Below are 20864 nucleotides of genomic sequence, written 5' to 3'. Positions count from 1 at the left end.
ATGCTAAAGCGCGTGAAGATCAGAACAATGATTGCAGGTAAAGGGAGAGAATTCCACGCGTGTTTGCTTGTGTTTCCAGGGCAGGAGAATTACATATTGTCCATAACTAAAAAGAGAGGAGAGTAAACCAGGGGTCTTGAATAACATCAATTCAATCAGAGACCTCCAGGATCATAGCAACATTATGGTAAAGCTTTTATTTGAAAGAATTTTGACTTCACTCAATTCGAAATAGTCTGCAATCCCATTAAGTCATTTTAAACAGTGGGGAGGAGGGGAATTGAGCACAGAAAGAACACCAGTTCTGTTTTTGGTCCGTAACTCGAAACAGACAATAAGCAAGTACAGCTTCGGTTTTCCTTAATTATTTATTATCTTCTCAAGACGCTCCGACTTTCCAACCCACTTGTTCGACTCTCAGCTTGCAGAACCCACCAACTAGCTGGAAAAGCATTTCACCTCTATTCTCATGATTCCCCCATATTCTCTCTTCTATTTCTACACGACATATTCCACGCACTATTAAATAAACTAAAGATCCCATAAAAACATCTGAACCGTGTAGATCATTTTTAAAGCAATATTGATAATTACATTTGCTAGTAACAAAAAAAAAAGGGCAATGATGATAATTATTTTAACGATTGTAACATTAACTAGGCTGGGTATATATCTAATATCCTCGTGTGAGTGATGTGAGAGGATGACACGATGTTATCATTTTTATATGGAGAGAGAACCAGCCAAAGCGGGGCTTATCCGGAAAGAACAGATTTCATTGAAATGAAGAGCGATGAAATTCCGCGTAATATACGTCAACAAATATGTATTGATGTTGTTGGCGTAGGAAAAAAATGCACTGATATTTCCGATGTCGTGTTATTTTGTGGCGGAAGGAGATTTGAATCCCTTTTGAAACAGAGGCTCCTTGCCGGAAATATTCGCTGCTGCACGGAATTTGTTACAGCACGCCATGCCACAAATTATTACTAGTAGTAGTGCTCCCTCTATTTTCATTTATAAAAAAAATTATCATTTTTTATTATTTTTTATATGAATAAAATTACATTTTTAATAAAAATTTATTGCAAACTTTTTAAATTATTGCTCATAATTTTATCATTCCTAATTATAAGATATAATTAATGAATGTTTGATTAACACAATTAATAAATGATATTATAATTTAATTTTTTATTTTTAAACATAATTAATATAATTAAATAATTTTTTTAAATTATGTGATATAATTTTTTTTTTTACAAATAAAAACTGAGGAAGTACTAGTTAATTATACTGCTATAGCTTGCAAAGGAAGCTCAATTAATTACCAAAAGGCTTCCATTAAGGCTGGGGTAAATCTTTTTTTTTTCCTTGATCAAAAGCCAATATATAATATACTCTCTCAATTCCTATATACAAAAAACCTTTTAAAAATTTTTTTATCTTTGAATATAAAAAAATGTTGTCATATTTTTTAATGAATGAATCATTATATTTTTATTAAATTAAAAAAAGAAAAAGATAAGTATTTTTATTAATTTATTTTAAAAAAATAAATTTATTTTTATTTATAATATTTAAAAATAAAATTAAAATGTTACTGTATTTTTAATTAAAGAATAAATTTTTATTAATTTACGTGATTTAATTAAAAATAAAGATAGAAGGAATATATGTGAGTGTATATATTGAAATGGTATAAGAAAAGAGCCGTATAGGCCTGGCATTTGCCAGGAAAAAACATTTGTCAATTGCACAGTGAGACACTGTCTTGAAAGTAGAGAGAAGGTTGAGTAGATCTGAGGCGATGATTGAAGAATCAGCATACTTCTTTTCTAGCTGAAGGGAGAATTGAGTCTCGCATGCAATTGTTAATTCTTCCTTGGCAAGATCATTACTTCTGAGCTTCATTTGCAGGGTCTTCGAACACGAGCTGTCCTTTGCGGCTTCGGATCCAGGTAAAAACGCGTCCCAATTTTCCATTAAAGCACAGAGCACACAAAATACTGAAAATAGTTGACTGATGCTTGTTTTTTACTTTCGAGCATTGGAGTTGGAGGAGCTACCCTTTGGTCTGACCGAGCTGTAGCGAAGGAGTTTGGTGGGTTCGTGTCGGAGAACGCCTGATCGGTGAGAATCATAGCTCCTTAAGCATATCTGATTAGAAACGTGTGTCTGTGATCTGCGTCTCTCATTACTGCAATTCGGTGTGAAAAAAAGCCTTTCCTGCCTGATTTCTCTTTTTCCCAAAACAAAACTTATATATTTAATTTTATATATTTAAAATATTTATTTTTAATTAAATCAAGACATGTGTATTATTTATAAATTATTTATTCTCTAATAATTTTTTATTATTAATATTATTAACACATTAAAATTTATATATCTTGATTTAATTAAATTAAATATATTAAATATATAAAATTAAGTGTGTATAAATCTTATTCATTGAGAATAATGGGAGCACGCCCTTAAATCAGCTCATCTGATTCCTTTTAAGACCAGGGTATAATATCAATGCATACTTTTTAGTGCTAAACATTAATCATGCCATGAAAGCGTCTCTGGTTTCGGTGCTCATCCATTACATGATGAGCAATCTGAACGGTAGGTTTTTATAATTTTTATAAATTTTTATGTTAATAAATATAATATTAAAAAATAAAAATAAAGATAATCTTTAAACTAACACTTTGAAAAAATAAGAAAAAGTTACAATTTAAAAATTTTAAATTTAAACTATCCAAAGTATATTTTTAGAATTTTTATAAATTTTTATGTTAGTATTTTGTCTCAAATTATAAGACAATTTTATATAAAATTTTACATATCAATAAATCTCATTAAATATATTTAGTAACTTTATCTTTTTAAAATGAAAATGCAGACTTTAAAAATACTGATCATTTAATATATTAAAAAAAAAAGATGAAAATTAATTATATAAAAAGAAAAGGTAATATTAAAATAGACTTATTTAATAAAAACTTATTTTTTTTAAAATATCTTACATTTTAAAATGTCTATAATTTGAACGGGAAGAGTATAAAATAAAAATATAAAAATAAAACCTTGAATATGGACCACCAGATTAAAAATCTGAACTTTAATGTGGACAGCCCGAATGCTCATTACCAAAGAACAACGCCAAAAACAATGGTTTTCATCACTTAAACTTTGTTTATTGTAGGTTTTTTTTTAAAAAAAAACTTACTTTCTCTAGACTATAATGTAAGTCGCTTTATACAAGCATCTCTTGATATAAAATATAAGAGCATTTATCAAGTTTTATGTTTTTTAACCATTTATACACTTACTTTTTTTTTTTACATCCCTTGTCTTTAAATGTTACGTGTTTAAAAAACATGCATGCATTATTAGAAAAACTCAATGGCATAAATGTAAAGATGTAAACATTTTTAGAAAAATTAAATTGGTTCTTGTGCATTGCACAGGTTATACATAAGACAACTAAATGAAGTATCTTACCGGCGTTTAGAATATTTCTGCAAAAAATATTAATATTCACTTGTTACATAAACACATGACCATTAAAATTCATTTTAAGAAGTAAGGAGAAAAATGTGAATTATGTTCTTTCTTTGGTATTTGTAACATACTCAACATAGTCGTGTTTGCTATTTCGATTTCATGTTATAGTATAATAAACATGTTAACCTCAAATGTCATATGTACCCTGAAATATTAGGTCTTTGGTCAGATTCAACATGATGGGTAGATGACGCAAAATAGAGTTATTTTGCTTGGGACCAAACCTGATTAAGGGATCAAACTTCTAAATTTAATTATATAAAAATTATTTAATTTTTTATCTTAAATAAACGGTCCTAAATGTACTTCTAAAGGTTTACGAAAAAATTAGATTGGACATTTCATGTATTTTAAATGTTACAGGTGTAAATTTAATCATAAATTTTTTTCATAAAATATGAATTAGTTACTAATGACATATTATAATCCAGAGAGAGTATATTTTAGTGTTGGATACAACAATATATATATATATATATATATAGTATTATTTCAATTAGCATCAACATACATTTTGAGATGTTGCCACCTGGGGGGGGTTCCATATAAAATACTGCAAGAAATCCTTCTCCCCCAAAATCAGTTTTTTCAAATAAAAAAGATTTGCAAGAAAAATTTTGTCATGATGTGTTGGAATTGTCTGTCAACACTAAAAGGAAGATTAATGACATGAAAGAATCTGATGGCATCAGCTAACATGGTTCCTTGCTCGGCTCCTTGTCTTAATCTCTTAAAAGGAGCACAGCATAAATAAATATTCATATTCTAACCCATCACCCTCTCTCTTATCCCGTAATTAGTTAATTAAATTTTTGTTTCTTTGAACCAGTTCACATCATTAGTCTTTTCAGCATTAACTATATTCTATCTTGTTAATGTGCATCTTAAATTTAATACCTCTTGTTAAGGGTGTTCAAAACCGATCCAAACCGAAAGGACCGATTCAAACCAATTCAAACCGACAAAAACCGATCAAAACCGAACAACAATTAGGTCTGCTTCAATTTTTTATGATATAAAAACCGATTGGTTCGTTCAAGTTTGGTTTTGAGTACTAGAAAACAACCAAACTTGATTAAAAAAATTTATTTATTTATTTATAAATATATAACCATTTATCTACAAGAAGCATTTTCAGTTCACATCATTAGTCTTTTCAGCATTAACTATATTCTATCTTGTTAATGTGCATCTTAAATTGAATAGGTGTTTCAAAACCGATCCAAACCGAAATGACCGATTCAAACCAATCCAAACCGACAAAAACCGATCAAAACCGAACAACAATTAGGTCTGCTTCAATTTTTATGATATAAAAATCAATTGGTTCGTTTCAAGTTTGGTTTTTGAGTACTAGAAACTAAACAAACTTGATTAAAAAATTTTATTTATTTATTTATAAAATATATAACCATTTATCTACAAGAAGCATTTTGTTTTGAATTTTTATAGTAAAATAAATATTTTTAAAATACTTGAATGAAAATGCATAATTTAAGTAATTATAATAATCATGCTTTGATCATCATTTAATTATTTACAACCTAAAAGCTTCAGCATTTAATTTATCTACAAGAAACATTTTGTTTTGAATTTTGTATAATAAGTTTTTCATTATGTATTAAAATATAGATACAGAATAAACATTTTTAAAGGATTTAATGAAAATAATAATATTAAATAATTTGTAATCTTAAAAACTTATATCAATTTTTTATGATTAATTATTGTTATCACATTGAAATTTTTTTTATACCTCTATTTATGAAAAAAAAGAGTCAAAAGAATTTAATTTAATTTTAGTACATAGCACCATTATGAAGGTGGAGAAAAGGAAAAAAATTAAACAAGTGCATTAAAACTTGATCAAGACCTTAACCAAATTGAAAATAAAACCGAACCAAACCAAACTTCATAAAAATTGATCAGATCTCAATTATTAGTAAACCGAATGGTTCGGTTCGGTTTTTTTTTGCCCAAAACCAAACCAAACCGAATCTATGAACACCCCTACCTCTTGTAGGAGAAAATCCTCGAATGGATACCCGTCATTATAAAATAATACAACAATTTCAATAAATTATACTACTCTCTCCCCCTGTTTTCAAATATAGATAATTGCAACCAACTTATATAATTTTAAAAAATTAAATAATTCTAATAATTATGTTTGAAATTGAAATGTTTAGATTAAAATGCCCTTATAATTAAGGTTTATTTTTTTCTCTCTAATTTAAATATACTAGAGGAATAATTTAAAAAACTTATAATTAATACATTTTGAAATCAATAATTTTATTTATAATAAGAAAATTAGATAGTTTCTTTTGTATTTAAAAAACAAAGGTAGCATATGGTGTCTCAGTAACCGGCTGTTTCACAAATAAACCATCGTTGATGAACAGCAATTAAATTATCAAAAGTCAAAGCCATCACTGTTAGTCCGTTTATTTATTATTCCTCTGGTGGTCTTAGAATACTTCCAACATATTTTATCATAATAAAAAAAATTAAAATTTATTAACTTTATTTAAAAATTAAATAATTTTTAATTTTATTTTTATTAAATATATATACTTTAACAATACATTTTTTCTTTATAATATTCAATAGAAGATAAATAAAAAATTTACAATAAAAATTTAATAAGATATTATAAAAAAAATCTTTTTTTCTACTTTATAAATGAAGCATTTTTTTTTTTTAAAGACACGTTGAAAGTTAAGAAAGTTGAAAGACAGATGCAAATGTCAAACGGTCAACCATGCAAAGTCAGACCCCAAAAAATCTTTGCAAGAAGTGAAAATGTCCTAGCCTCCTACGTCGAGGATTTTAAGCCTAAGTTACCAGATTGCCATTACTGCAAACTTCGTGTTCCCACGTTACCTGGTATTCTCTTGCTTTATCTGTGCCCCACGCGATTCATGGTAGTTGACCTTTCAAGTGTCTTCGCAATCACTCGTGTTTTTGGATCTTTTCATATTCGGGGCGCCATGCTCAGGCCACACGCCTTTGCCAAGCCAGGGAAAACAAACTTCGAAGAGATGGGACAAGGCCTTTATTTCCAGCCACATTTAATTTAAAACAAGTGCCTGTTTCCTCTCCCTCTCCCTCCCTCCTTTTCCCACCTCCTTTTAATGCTTTGGCTCGTTTGGTTCATGTTTTGCAATGGCTGATACAACTGTCAGAATTTGACGCGAATCTTGCTAGTTCAGTCTCGCTTTCAGTTGATTTCTGATTTGATTTCTGGGATCCCCATTCGTGGGTATTCTGGATTCTCACGACGCCGTTTTCCCTTTAAACCTCTCCGTGTGATCAAATTTCAAGTTTCAGTTCATCTTCTCGTTTTGCCCGGTAAACCTGCTGGATTACTAGGAGCTCTCTATTTCCTTAGTTTGCAATTATGCATGGCACTTGGAGGCTCTAGACGCTTGAATTGGTGAAATTGGTGAACTCGCTTATTCATTGTTCTCATGTGGCAGAGAATTCTTGTCGACCAACAATGGAAGCCTAGGCATTTCGTCAAAAGGCTTCAACCTACTCTCACCGAAAAAGAAACTGCGACAAGCTATGCGGGTTTTATATTTTGATCACTGATTAAGTTGCGCAGCGATTTTGTTTTCCTGAACTTTTTCCTCGTAAAATCATATGCTGATTCCTTTTTTTTTTTTTTCTGCTTTTCCGTCAGTCAACCCAGCTAATGTCTTTCTAAATTGTTATTTAATCCAAGATACATCTGTACTTTATTTCTTTTTGCCTTGTTATCACATGGATTAGCTTTGTTTTCTTGAAATTAAGTGTTTTCTCTTTGTGGTTGGATTGTGTTTAAATACATAATCTTGAAGTGAAGGATTCGAGAGTTCTGCTCATTGTTTACTCATTTCCCCTTCGTAATTATATCACTTTCCTCATTTTCTTTTCTCCAATATAATGATTGGTGCTCAGAGTAGACTATTTGGAGAGTCCAATGGGTACTCTGAACAATGAAGAATGCAGAGAGATTAAGAATTTGAACGCTGAAAAAATGGAAGAGGTTCGAGTGGTTCCGGAGGATGTGAGTAGAATAGCACCATGGACAAGACAGATAACAATTCGAGGACTAACAGCTAGCATACTCACTGGAATCGTTTATAGTGTGATTGTGATGAAGTTGAACCTCACAACTGGGCTAGTCCCCAATCTCAATGTCTCGGCTGCTCTCCTTGGCTTTGTCCTCATTCGAACTTGGACTAAACTGCTTGAAAAGGCCAAGATTGTCTCAACGCCTTTCACTAGACAGGAGAATACCATCATTCAGACTTGTGCTGTGGCATGCTATAGCATCACAGTAGGAGGTGGGTTTTCTTTCATTTCTCTGATTTTTGATGTGTAAATTGAACTCTTCCCCTTATATCAGCAATGTTCTGAACCTTTTTCCTGCAATTGTAGGTGGTTTTGGGTCTTACCTTTTGGGTCTGAATAGGAAGACTTATGAACAAGCAGGGGTTGAAACCGAAGGGAATACTCCTGGGAGCACCAAGGAACCCGGGATTGGTTGGATGACTGGTTTTCTCTTTGTGACAAGCTTCGTTGGGCTTTTAGCTTTGGTTCCTCTTAGAAAGGTGTTTCTTATTAAAAATTCCGCTTAAGCTTTTTCAAGTCTTATCAAATACGTTTTTTAATTCAAAGATTGTAAGTTGATTCAATTTATGCAAACAGGTATTGATAATAGACTACAAATTAATGTATCCAAGTGGAACTGCCACTGCTGTTCTTATAAATGGCTTCCATTCTACTAAAAGAGATGAGCAGGCCAAGTAAGGCTTTCTTTTGTTTGTGTTTTCGAGTCAATCAAGGTGAAAGATATTTATGATCTGATACTAGCTCAATTTCCTTTGCAGGAAGCAGGTTTACGGTTTCATGAAATACTTTTCTTTGAGTTTTTTCTGGGCTTTCTTTCAGTGGTTCTATTCAGGTGGAGACCAATGTGGATTTGTTCAATTTCCTACCTTTGGATTGAAAGCCTGGCGTAACTCGTGTGTCTTTGCATCTTGTATCTGCTATCGTTAGTCTTCTTTATGCTTCAGTTTGCAGTGCCATTAATGAATATAAGTTTGGATTTGCAGATTCTACTTTGATTTTAGTATGACTTACGTTGGAGCTGGAATGATTTGTTCACATCTTGTCAACTTATCTTTGCTTCTTGGTGCTGTGCTTTCATGGGGTATTATGTGGCCGTTGATCAGAGGACTAAAAGGACAGTGGTTCCCTGAAAATTATCAGAAAGCAGTATGAAGAGTCTTAATGGTTATAAGGTCTTGGAGTGAGCTGAAATTTATTACTACAGTACAAAATGGGGTATTATTTGGCCGTTGATCAGAGGACTAAAAGGACAGTGGTTCCCTGAAAATTTTATCAGAAAGCAGTATGAAGAGTCTTAATGGTTATAAGGTCTTGGAGTGAGCTGAAATTTATTACTACAGTACAAAAGATGACACATTCCTATGATTCAAGCTTTATTTCTTCTCTCTTCACTTGCTACAGTTTTCATTTCCATCGCCTTGATCCTTGGTGATGGGCTTTACAACTTCTTCAAAATAATTTACTTCACTGTCGCAAATATCATTCCCAGAATGAAACGGAGGAACATTAAGAAGGTAAATAATTGGCCTCTTAGTCATTTTTTCTGGTTGCCAAGCGAAAAATGTTTTTTGTGCCGTAATCACTAATAGTTTTGACCTATTCATGCCAACCAAAGGTGATCTAATATGAGCGGTAGATTATGATGTGTCTGATTCTCACATAAATATTCACAAGTGAGTTGATTTCTTTGTGATTGCAGCATCAGACAACCAGAGGAGGCCCCTTGATGATCTAAGACAGAATGAAGTGTTCATTATAGAACACATTCCTATATGGTTGGCATGTGCAGGATACACATTTTTTGCCATTGTTTCTATCAGTATATCCGTTGATGTTCCCAGAGTTAAAGTGGTATTACATAGTGGTGTGCCTATCTACTCGCACCTTCTCTTGGCTTCTGTAACTCCTATGGTGCCGGCCGGCTTAACCGACATGAACATGGCCTATAACTATGGGAAAGTGGCTCTGTTTGTGCTGGCAGCCTTGGCCGGCAAGAGAATGGAGTGGTTGCTGGACTTGTGGGGTGTGGGCTGATTAAATCCATTGTTTTCCATCTCATCTGATTTGATGCATGATTTCAAGACTGGCCATCTCACCTTCACTTCCCCTCGTTCCATGCTTCTAGCGCAGGCTATAGGCACAACAATAGGATGTGCGGTAGCTCCTCTCACATTCTTCCTCTTCTACAAAGCTTTTGATGTGGGAAATCCGGATGGTGAATACAAGGCCCCATATGCCATCATATACAGAAACATGGCAATCCTGGGCGTCCAAGGCTTTTCAGCCCTACCCCGTCATTGCCTGCAGCTGTGTTATGGTTTTTTTCGCTTTTGCGATAGCAGCCAACTTTGTGAGAGATCTGAACCCTAGAATATGGGAAAATGGGTTCCTCTCCAATGGCAATGGCCGTACCATTTCTTGGGGGGCTTACTTTGCAATAGACATGTGTGTAGGCAGTTTGGTTGTGTATGTTTGCATTCACTAAACAGTAGGGAAGCAGGGTTGTTGATTCCTGCAGTTGCTTCTGGATTGATTTGCGGAGATGGGTTGTGGATCTTGCCTTCATCTATTCTTGCTTTGTTTAAGCTTCGTCCTCCAATCTGCATGAACTTCCTGCCCTCTAAGTAGGGGTTCACAAAAAGAGAGGGAATTATATGTGCCCTTGTTGCAAATAAAAGTTAATTTACTGGGATTCAGTACAATTGCGAATCTAGAATGAAATAGGATAGGCTGAAATGGCACAACTAGATGGACATCAATAAAACTGTAGCGGCAGCAAAATGGGAAATGAAAGTCTATTAGATTTCCCCCTTTTATGTTAGCCCATGATACTTGCAATTCCAATCGGTAAGAACATGAGGCTCAAGGTATGTGGAAAAACAGAGCTGACAAGAAAGCTTGAAATATCAGCAAGTCAAATCAAATCATTCTATCCCATACACGAGTCCCTGAAGGAAGCTTAAAGCTATAATAATAGTCACCAACTGTGCAGCACCATTAATTTCTTATGGCACTCTTGCAACTATAATTTGCCTCTCCCATGTCCTTCTCATCTAGGGCTATACAAAAGTTCAATTGTCTGATCTAACCTGAACAAATCCGGCTCTATCTAACTTGGTAAAAAATTTGGTCCAAAAGATTAAAGAAGAGACCAACTAACTTCTTGGGTTTGACCATACAATAGACCAAGTTCTCAAATCACTTGGTCCGATCCAGTCTAATCATATAAAATTATTTTAATATAATTTTAATTATTTTTAATATATTTGAATATTTTAAAGTTTGAACGTAATGTTTTCTTCATTTACATTTCACCTTTTTATTTAATAATTTTAATTTAGTTTGCTACTAAATTGTTATTGTAATGTATATTAGACATGTTACTAAATTTTTTTTAATGTTGTTATTACATTGTTGAAGTTATGAATTTAAATCATGTGGATTGTAACTGAAATATTTTTTTTGTTGGAGATTGTTATGTATTTTTATTGAGTTTATCAAGATAACATGAATTGCTACCTGTCATACAAAAAGAAAGATAAAAAATGAATACTAGACTACTAGAATCAGTCTCCTAATTCTATTGATCAAGTTTAGTCTTGTTAATCTTTGAGTTACAATTGGATCAGACCGGACTATGAGTTACCTAACTCAATCCTTTTTATTAAAGATATTAAATTTTAGGTTAGGTTAAAGTTCAATCTGTTCAATTATTTATGCAACCCTATTTTCATCTTCTTCCAAGCTAGCTCTCTATCACTGTAGAGTCCATCTCCAGCACAACTCTCTTGAATCCTTCTTCAGCTTCTGAAGCGAGGCCCCAGTTAATACTTATTCTCTTGCATCATATGGGAATAATGGGAACCCATGTCTACATGCAGGGTAGACCCCTTTTAGCTAATCATATGTATCACCTAAATCCTATAATGAACAAGTAGGAAATTATGCAAATTCTTCTATTTTATTTTGTTTTGGAGCATCTCTGGATTGGGAAAAAATTATATAATTGTGAGAATAGGTGATGCATATCTATCTAATATGGGTAGCTCTACTCATTTGAAGCATAAGTGCAACTTTGAACGAATGTAAGGAGTGAAAGTATCAGTAATGAACAAACATATATTTATCAAATTTAAAGACATAGATAAGGATCATGGGTAAGTGTTGGAACTTGGAAATAAAAAAAAGAATCTATTGTCAGAGGGAGGCATGGGAGAAGTAGTGTGAGATCGTTGGAGAAGGAGGGGAATAGAGTGAGGAAGATGATGTATTTTACTTTACTCTCTTTTGCTTGCCCAATCAGCTACTTCATTTTCAACCCCTTCGGTCAAGTCGATGCAGCTCCATGTCCTTTGACGTTGGAGGAGGAGGAGAAAAAAGCTGGGGGGCCAAGGCCCCCCTCCATACACAATGCGGGTCCGCCCATAGACTGCATGGCTAGCAAATATGCTAATGAACGCCGTGCATTTTCAAAACATAACTGCCTGCATGGACGTCATAATTGAGTGGCATAGGCTTTAATTAATTTTTTTTTGGTATGTTACAAGTTTATTAATAATGTGAGTTTAAGAGATATATCAATAATAAAATGTTATAAATGCACGCGATCATAAGAACATATAATGCTTGATATATTTTGCTCTAAATATTAATTTCACGATAATCTTAAAATTGTGAATTGTGCTTCTGTCTATGCATCTCAGATTGTGCTACTTTTTAAAAACCATCGCACTCTTTCCTTTTTTTAACAATACATGTTTATCTTTTAAAGTTCAGAAAGAGAGAATAAAAAATCAACTTGTCACAGTGTTAGCATCTTTTTTATTAAAAAAAAATTGGATGTCTCCTCAATTTATTTTATATATTCTTTCACACTTACATTTCGTATTGCTGCTTTTAAACCACAATATAAGTCATTACTGATTAATTCACATTTCAATTAGGTAAAATATTGATTTTCTAAAAACTTCCACATTTTTTTGATATAACTAAATACCATAAAATTTATTGACAATTGAATACAATAAAATAACAATTAATTGTCACTAAAACTTACCAACTACAGTATAATACAATAATACAATAACAACATTGAAATGAATACATAACTCCTCATTCCTATATTTTATTTATTGTAGAGTTAACAAGTATTGTTGACACAACTATAGCAATACTTTTTAATGCAACTAATAAATATTATTGTAGAGTTAACTAATAAAGTTATGCGATTAACAAGTAATGTAACTTTATTGCAAGAATCACAAACTTAACAAGTAAAGTTAAGTAATGAACAAGCACCTTTAAGGAATTAACAAGTAAAGTTATGCAATTAATAAGTGATGTAATGTTGTTGCAGAAGTCATAAACTTAACAAGAAAAATTAAATAATTAATAAGTAATATTAAGGTATTAACAAGTAATATGATTTTGTTGTGGAAGTCACGGACTTAACAAAAAAAGTTAAGTAATTAACAAGTCATGTTAAAGTATTAACAAGTAAAGTTACACAATTGATAAGTAATGTAGTCTTATTATGAAAGTTATGGACTTAACAAAGAAAGTTAAGTAATTAACAAGCCTTATTAAGAGATTAACAAGTAAAGGTATACAATTAATAAGTAATATAACAATCAAGTGCTTTGAAAATCATGTTTATCTTATATATATATATAATTTTATGCATTCTGTAATTGAATTGGTTTAATGACTTAGTGGTATATGCTTTTTTTAGTGAACCAAGGGTAATGGGTTCTAAAGGTTCCCATTCAAGTTAATGGCTTGCTTGGAGAGAGAGAGAGAGAGAGAGAGTGTGTGTGTGTGTGTGTGTGTGTGTGTGTATTACCCCACTTATTTAAACGAGGGACTACTCTACTAATTCAATGAAGGAGTCGAACCTAACTAGCTATCCACGAGTTTAACAAGAAAGCTAATTTAGAGAGAATGACACCTTGTAGTATAAGAAAGTGGGGGAAATTGTGTTTCCATAAGTGAGTAGGGAAATCCTTGATGAGGTAACCCCTCACATGTGTTTATACTAGGAAAATCTCAGATCATAGACTATCCCAATATGTTATAGCCCACAATTTTATGTCAAAAGAAGGGAGGATATAAGGGAAGTGTGATCATACATATAGTGAAAAAGGGCATTCACAACCCTAGTGAAATAACAAGTGTAGAGGTCTTGTTCTTGTGAAATGACATTAATTTGATGCATATTTCATGAGTATGTATTATTGTGAATAAAAATGTGGATATACATTCCTGAGACATGTTTTATAAATCAATATCGATCATGATTTCATGTGTGTGTCTTAATCGGAATGAAAAGGTTGAATTATTCCTGCGACTATGTTCATGTTTGAGATTGTTTACTAACTTACCGCTTGCATTTAAATTAATTGGCATGCATTAATATGAGTTAACTAAAATTTAGTTACTGAATGATTGTACCCATCTTATTATCTTCAACATTACAAGGAATAGTTCAAGAGGATCGGACAAAAAAAAACAATCAGAGGCATAGGATTTGATATCTTGATAGTAGGCCTCTTTCATCTTTTCAATTTATACATGTATATGATGATTAATGTTGCCAACTAGTATTAATTCATTATGATTTACTTGCACTATGTGTTTTGTGAAATTATAAAATATATTTTGGGCCTTAGGGTGTATGTAAGTAAATTGTGATATTTATAATAGAGTTAAAATACTGGTGTAAGTAAAAGTTGAGTATGTCATTTGATTGTTGTGGATTTGTATGATGAAATGTGAGTTTTGGGCTCCCCTTTTTGTTTTTTAGATTAAGGGGTTGAATATCGAAATCGTGATTTATAAGTGTTACATGCGAGGTGGTGTGTTGCACGATTTCATTATAGTGTGTTGCATAGTTTCATTATAGTCTACTGATAAACTAAACACGTATGGACTTTTAGTTGAGAATATACAAATATTGTGTTGTGTATAATAGATATTGTATTGTACATTATCTGCGTAACTTATATATTTTGTTAAACCTAGTCTATTGATCGATTGGACATGCATGAATTTTTAATTAAGAATATATGAAGATTGTGTTGTACATAGTGAATACTGTATTGTATATTATTTGCATAACTTTTATATTTTATTAAACCTAGCTTACTGATCAATTGGACACGCCTGAACTTTTAGTTGAGAATATATGAATATCATGTTATGTATAGTGAATATTTTGTTGTATATTGTTTGCCTAACTTATATTAAGCTTATCGAAAAACTAGATATTTATGAATTTTTAGTTGAAAATATATAAACATTGTATTATGCATATACATTGTATTGTATATTATTACGCAGGTTGTGTTTTCAAATCATAAGGCAAAATAATATTTTTGGTTTTAAAAAAAAATTACAGCAAAGACCCTTAGGCTTACAGTGCAATATCAGAGTTTTTCAAGCTCAAAGTACAATAATATGTCATTTTAAGGCCCTTGCTGCTATTCGTCTTTTTTTAACAACTTTTTAAAAAATTAATCTTGCATTTTATTTTTTAAAAAAGGTAAAAAAAATTTAAAATATGAAACGGTTGTTTATTTTTCTAATAACTGTATATTAATTGTAATTAACCATTATATTATACTTTACATAATAAAACGGTGAAAGCAAATAATGTTTGATAGAAACTGACAAGTGACAAGTCACAGATCGCACGGTGACTGGATCGGTTAGTGTCACTGAGTTGAGTTCCACCATAAAATCGTTCTCCCATGACCAAAATCTTAAATGTTAAGGTATTTTTAATTTTTTAAAGTATTTTTATTAAATACATTGCTTTATATTTTTTTATGATAAAATATTTTATTAAATATGAGTAAATATAAAAAATATAATTAATTTAAAAATAAATAATTAATTTATTAAAAATAAAATTTAATTAAAAATATCATATTTTTTAACTTTAAATGGAGGGAGTAACTTAATTTGACTTGACTCCTTGCATCGCCGCATTAAAAAACAATATTGGCATTAATAATCACTGTTAACACACACATACATATATATAAAAAAAATTTGGCCAAAAAAAATTTAATAAAAATTATATCAGAGAACTTGTGAATATAAAAAATCATGTAGACCTTGACTATTTTTAGATGTCTTATAATATATATATATATATATATATAAGTCGTTGAAAGTCTGTATAAATTGAATATAGACAAAATGAGTTCCTTGTTTTATTTCCTAACCTTTGGGCGGAGTTATTTGAACACGGAGGATAGTTTTGACTAGCCCACGGTTTTTTTGTGGCGGTTGAAGGCTAGTCTAAGTTTCCGTTTTATTATTATAATTTAGCATTCACTGCATGAAATAATTGATGATCGAAATAAAAATCAACGAGGATGTGAATGAAATAATTTTACTATACCTAATATAATGAAAAAAAAGTAAAAATATAATTCTACGATCCATATATTTCATTGGATGAAAATAAACGATGTCGAAATAATTACTTATCTTCCTCGTTAAGAAGTAAAAATAAAAAAAAATCGTTGGAAAAAAAAATTAAAAAGATACATAACAAAATACAAAAATCATAAGTATGCTGTTAATCACAACAATTACTCTCCATTCATGTATTTATCTGAAAAAGTACATTCTATTTCTCCTTATTCAGTAAAACCATACCAAATGTTAAAATTTAAAAATGATCCATGCTTCATCCCATTGCTCATGCAATGCATGAGTGATTATAACATGGGGTGCTCGATAACATAATTCATTAATCGTGGTTTTATATTATTTTGATATTATCAAAAACTACAATATAATTATTTTCTTTAAAAAAATCGAGAAAAACACTAGCATTCTAGAAAGTGCCTTTCCGTCGCCTACCGACTACAGCAAAATTTCAATTGTTGTTAACTGACAAAACTACCCCTTGCCGATGTTCATTTTGTAATTTAAAGAAACCAAGAGACTTATTTTGTTATAATTAAAATCCAGCGACATATAAATAAAGAAATGCTTGGCCAGCCTGACATTACAGTGAGCTTGACGGTATTTCACATCGCAATCGGGTGTGGGAAAGCAGGCTCCGTATCTGGGACAAAGCCTTCTCCCTGGTAGGCTCCTAAATAGAGTTTTGACTTCAAATCTCTTCTAACTGAAATTTCATTGTTTAGTTTTATTTCTGTAAAATTTCGAGTCTTTTCGATGATCGGCTTCCACTATCTGCCTTTTGTCATTCTCTTTTGGGATCCCTTTCTTCTTGATCCTTTTTATCATCGTTTTTCCCCAGTGGAATTTTGTGGGTTTGACAAAGATGTTTCTGTCTCCTGTGTGTGAATTTCATTTTTGTGGCAGGTAGCAGAGTAAAAAAATGGCTTCCGATAAGAAAGTTTTCCTCTACGAAGAAGTGGCAAAGCACAATCAGATCAAAGATTGTTGGCTTATCATATCTGGGAAGGTAAGTTGTTCTTATCATTTGATGTTCTCTATGATGGTTTTGTTTTCTGATTTGACTGACGTTGTGAGAAACGATCGGAAGTCTGGTAGTTGTCGATTATTCTTGCAAGTTGGTTATTCTGAAGATTTTCGCATGATGAATGCTTTGGACATGTACATGTTAAATTCTTTGTTGACTGATATATCCCTTATAAATTTCTGATTTTCTTTCACGTATGCTGGCTATAATGGCTACTTTAGTAGATTTGGTTATTGTTTGAATTTTTTATTCAATCCACCGCCTCTCTTTAAGCTAAAACTCAAGACTGGGATTTAAAATACTTCATTTGTCTCATTCGGTGGCGTTTAATCATATGATTTTCGAATACCGTGCATGTTTTATTTGTCTTTCCAGATTATGCGAGATTTAAGGTTTTTTTTTTTTTTTTTGGTTCATAGCTTGGACGTGATGATGTGTACCAAGATAGTTCTCCCCCACCCCCCCCTCCCAAAAAAAAAAAAAAGTTTCATTTGGCATTCTTGTTAAGTATTCCAGAATGAAATAGCATCTCTCACTTTAATTTGCTAAAATTTGTTATGGTTTTTATCTGCCACGGCAATTTCCTATTCTCAAAATTGACTGTAAGTTGGCATCTGTCTGTGTCATGACTCATGCTTGCATTAGATGCTAAACAAATAAGGCTCCTGTGCTGATATTTACTTCCTTACTCTTACGATATTAACTTTTCCATTGCTGCAGCATCTTCTTCTTCTTCTTCTTCTTCTTCTTCTTGATTTTACATGAACGAGCATAAAATAAAATTCTGTCTTTATTTGTACCTAGTTAATTGAAGGTTATAATAGATATTATTCAATAGCTTTCACCAGAATTTAAGCTTGAGTTTAAGTGGTTCTTAATAAGCCACAACATCTATTGCAGAGTATTCGAACAGTCAATCTGTTACTTAGAAAGTTTAAGTATTTCGCTTGAATCAGTCTACGACATGGTTCCCTGCCTTATAAAAACATTTTAACATGATATGCTGTAGAAGTACAATTACTTGTATCTTACAGAACATGCTAGTTTGATATGCATGTCTTTATCTTGCTTTAGAATCTCATTGTAGCATATTGAAATCAATAATAAAAGAGATGATTACTGACCTGGAAGTTATGTAATCCTGGCAAGGGCAAAATAATAATAAAGAAAAAAGGATGAAATGATAGCTCAAAAGTTTCATTCATCTGTGCTAACTGATTAAAAATCCTGGCTTATGGGAAGAATAAAATGGAATTATTAATGAGCAGCAGAGCAGGGTTGCACTTGCATTAGTTGCATATGTGTGTGGTTTCTTGTTACAACATGCTTTGACTAGATGAGAGGTGTAGTGACAACGCTTTTCCATGTTGGGCTTGGATTTTGTATTCTGGTTGTCTATGTCATTGTTTGATTACTGTACTGAGATGTTGCTGATTATATGCATTTGAACCTATTAGTTCTGTTGTGGCATTAATCATGTAAATTCATGGTGCCATTGCCCAGTGACAACCCATTTGCTTTATTTCGAACATTACCTGAGATGTTTGAAAAAGCTACTTAACGACATGTGTTATCGTGATCAGTTTATACAGTGGATCAAAGAGATTATACTGCTTGTATGATGTTAAACATTATCACTTAATTGTGTTTCTATGCTTTAATCATATTAGGTCTATGATGTTACCCTTTTTATGGAAGATCATCCTGGAGGTGATGATGTTCTGTTATCTTCCACAGGTATGCTTATCAATTACATAATCTACAGACGGTTGATAAACGTGCCATAAATCATCTTAGTAATTTTTCGTTGTCCACTTTACAATTGACAGGAAAAGACGCAACCAACGATTTTGAAGACGTGGGACACAGTGATTCAGCGAGAGAAATGATGGCAAAATACTGTATTGGAGAGATTGATGCATCAACCATTCCAAAGAAGCGCATGTACGTTCCACCTCAGCAACCTTCTTACAATCCCGACAAGACCAATGACTTTGTGGTCAAGATTCTGCAATTCCTTCTCCCTCTTCTGATATTGGGGTTAGCCTTTGCTGTCCGACATTACACCAAGAAAGATTAGAGAGACCCTTTTTGTTTAATTTGAACATTGGGAAGGTTTCCTTTGCTGTCTCCATTCGACCGTTTAAAAATTGGTGTTAGTTTCTTTGTGGCATGGTCATTGAAACTGGATCCTTGTTCATTTAGCAACTGTTTTCCATCTTTGGAACGCAGCCGTATTGGAAGTTAGTGACTCCAGGGAATCGTGATTTTCACTTATATTAAAAAAAAGTTACCTCTCTTTCCTATACAAAATCCAGAGAATTTAACATTTAGAACCTTAGTTATGTAAAATTTACTAACAAGGATTTTGTTTCTACTTGGTCTTTATATGAATAGATTTTTAAAAAATGTACAACTAAAGTCATGTTTGGTATGGTGAAAGAGATTTTAATAATAATAAAAATGAATGTAGAAGTGGAGATGGATATGAAAATGGAGGTGTGAGATTAAAAACATGTTTGGTGTGAATAATGAAAGTTATTTTAATGTTTAATTTATATATGCATCTAACATTTGTAAGTATTAAAATACTCTCATCCTGAGGGAATGATCCAAATCTTTATTAAAGGAGGTGGTTACGAGATTGAAGAGTTAGTGTTGGCAGTGATGAAGAGAGGACGTTGTTTTCACTAATGAAGGTGAAGCAACCGTGCGCCATCGATAGAGGAGTTTCTTGTTGTTCCGACGCTCGCTGGCCGTGGATGATGAGACAAGCTCGTCGGCGAAAATCTTAAAGTTTGATGGATGGCTTTGGACAAGATAGGGAGGGGTAAAACTGGAGAGTGAAACGTGGAATTTGAAATCTAGTTTTAACGTGGCAGCCAGTCCTGCCTATTTTGGTAAAACTGAAATTGGAAAATTCTTCAATTTCATCATACCAATTACCAAATAATCTTTTCTCAATCTCAATTCTTATTCCATATCCATGGCCTCCAATTCCATCACAGCAAACGGAGCCCTTTTTTTTTTTTTAAGAAAAAACAATTTTGGCGAGATTACTTGCGTATTACAAGTGAACAATTTATTTAGTCTTGTCAGTTGCTTGTTGAAGTTGAGGTTCGCATCTCTCGGATTTGAACTTGGAAAATATTGCCATGAATAGCAAACAAAAGAAACCTTTTCTTGATATCTTAACGTCCAACTACCGCATTGTTTTGAATTTTAATACTTAAGTTTTAACTTTAAAAAAATGATAATAAAATTTTTTTAAATTATATAAATGATAATTTAATTATTTAAAATGCCATAACACCAACAAAGTTTTAAAGATCTCTTTATCAATAATTTTTTTTAAAAAAGATTATTTTATCTTTATTGACAATAACAAAATTCAATTATAATTTTTATTTAAAAAATTATAACTTTTATTCTGTAAATCATAAAAATTAAATAAGAAATCATAACTTGTAAAATTTAATTTTTGTTATTGAAAAACAAGTTTCAATTACAACTTTTATTATGTGAATCACAAAATTAATCACTTGTCAAGTATAATTTTTATTATTGAAAAACAAATTCTCAAAATAATAAATTTATTCACAACTTTTATTTAAAAAATTACAACTTTTTAAAAAAATCGTAACAATGAAACAAAAAATCAAAATTTATCCATAAAAATAAAATGATCTTTTGCCAAAAAAGTCATTGATAAAGAAAT

The 20864-nt window shown here is 31.7% G+C and overlaps 1 pseudogene; it reads left to right on the top strand.

The window, feature by feature from the left end:
- Positions 1-1741: 1741 nt before the first annotated feature.
- On the top strand, positions 1742-19407 carry LOC129294538 (metal-nicotianamine transporter YSL3-like; annotated as a pseudogene).
- Positions 19408-20864: the final 1457 nt, after the last annotated feature.

The sequence above is a fragment of the Prosopis cineraria genome, unplaced genomic scaffold, assembly GCF_029017545.1.
Source record: "Prosopis cineraria cultivar Desert tree isolate PC_DT_omini unplaced genomic scaffold, ASM2901754v1 PC15, whole genome shotgun sequence".
NCBI lineage: Eukaryota > Viridiplantae > Streptophyta > Magnoliopsida > Fabales > Fabaceae > Prosopis > Prosopis cineraria.
Note: the sequence above shows the minus strand (reverse complement) of the source record. Positions and strands in the feature narration are given on the sequence as shown.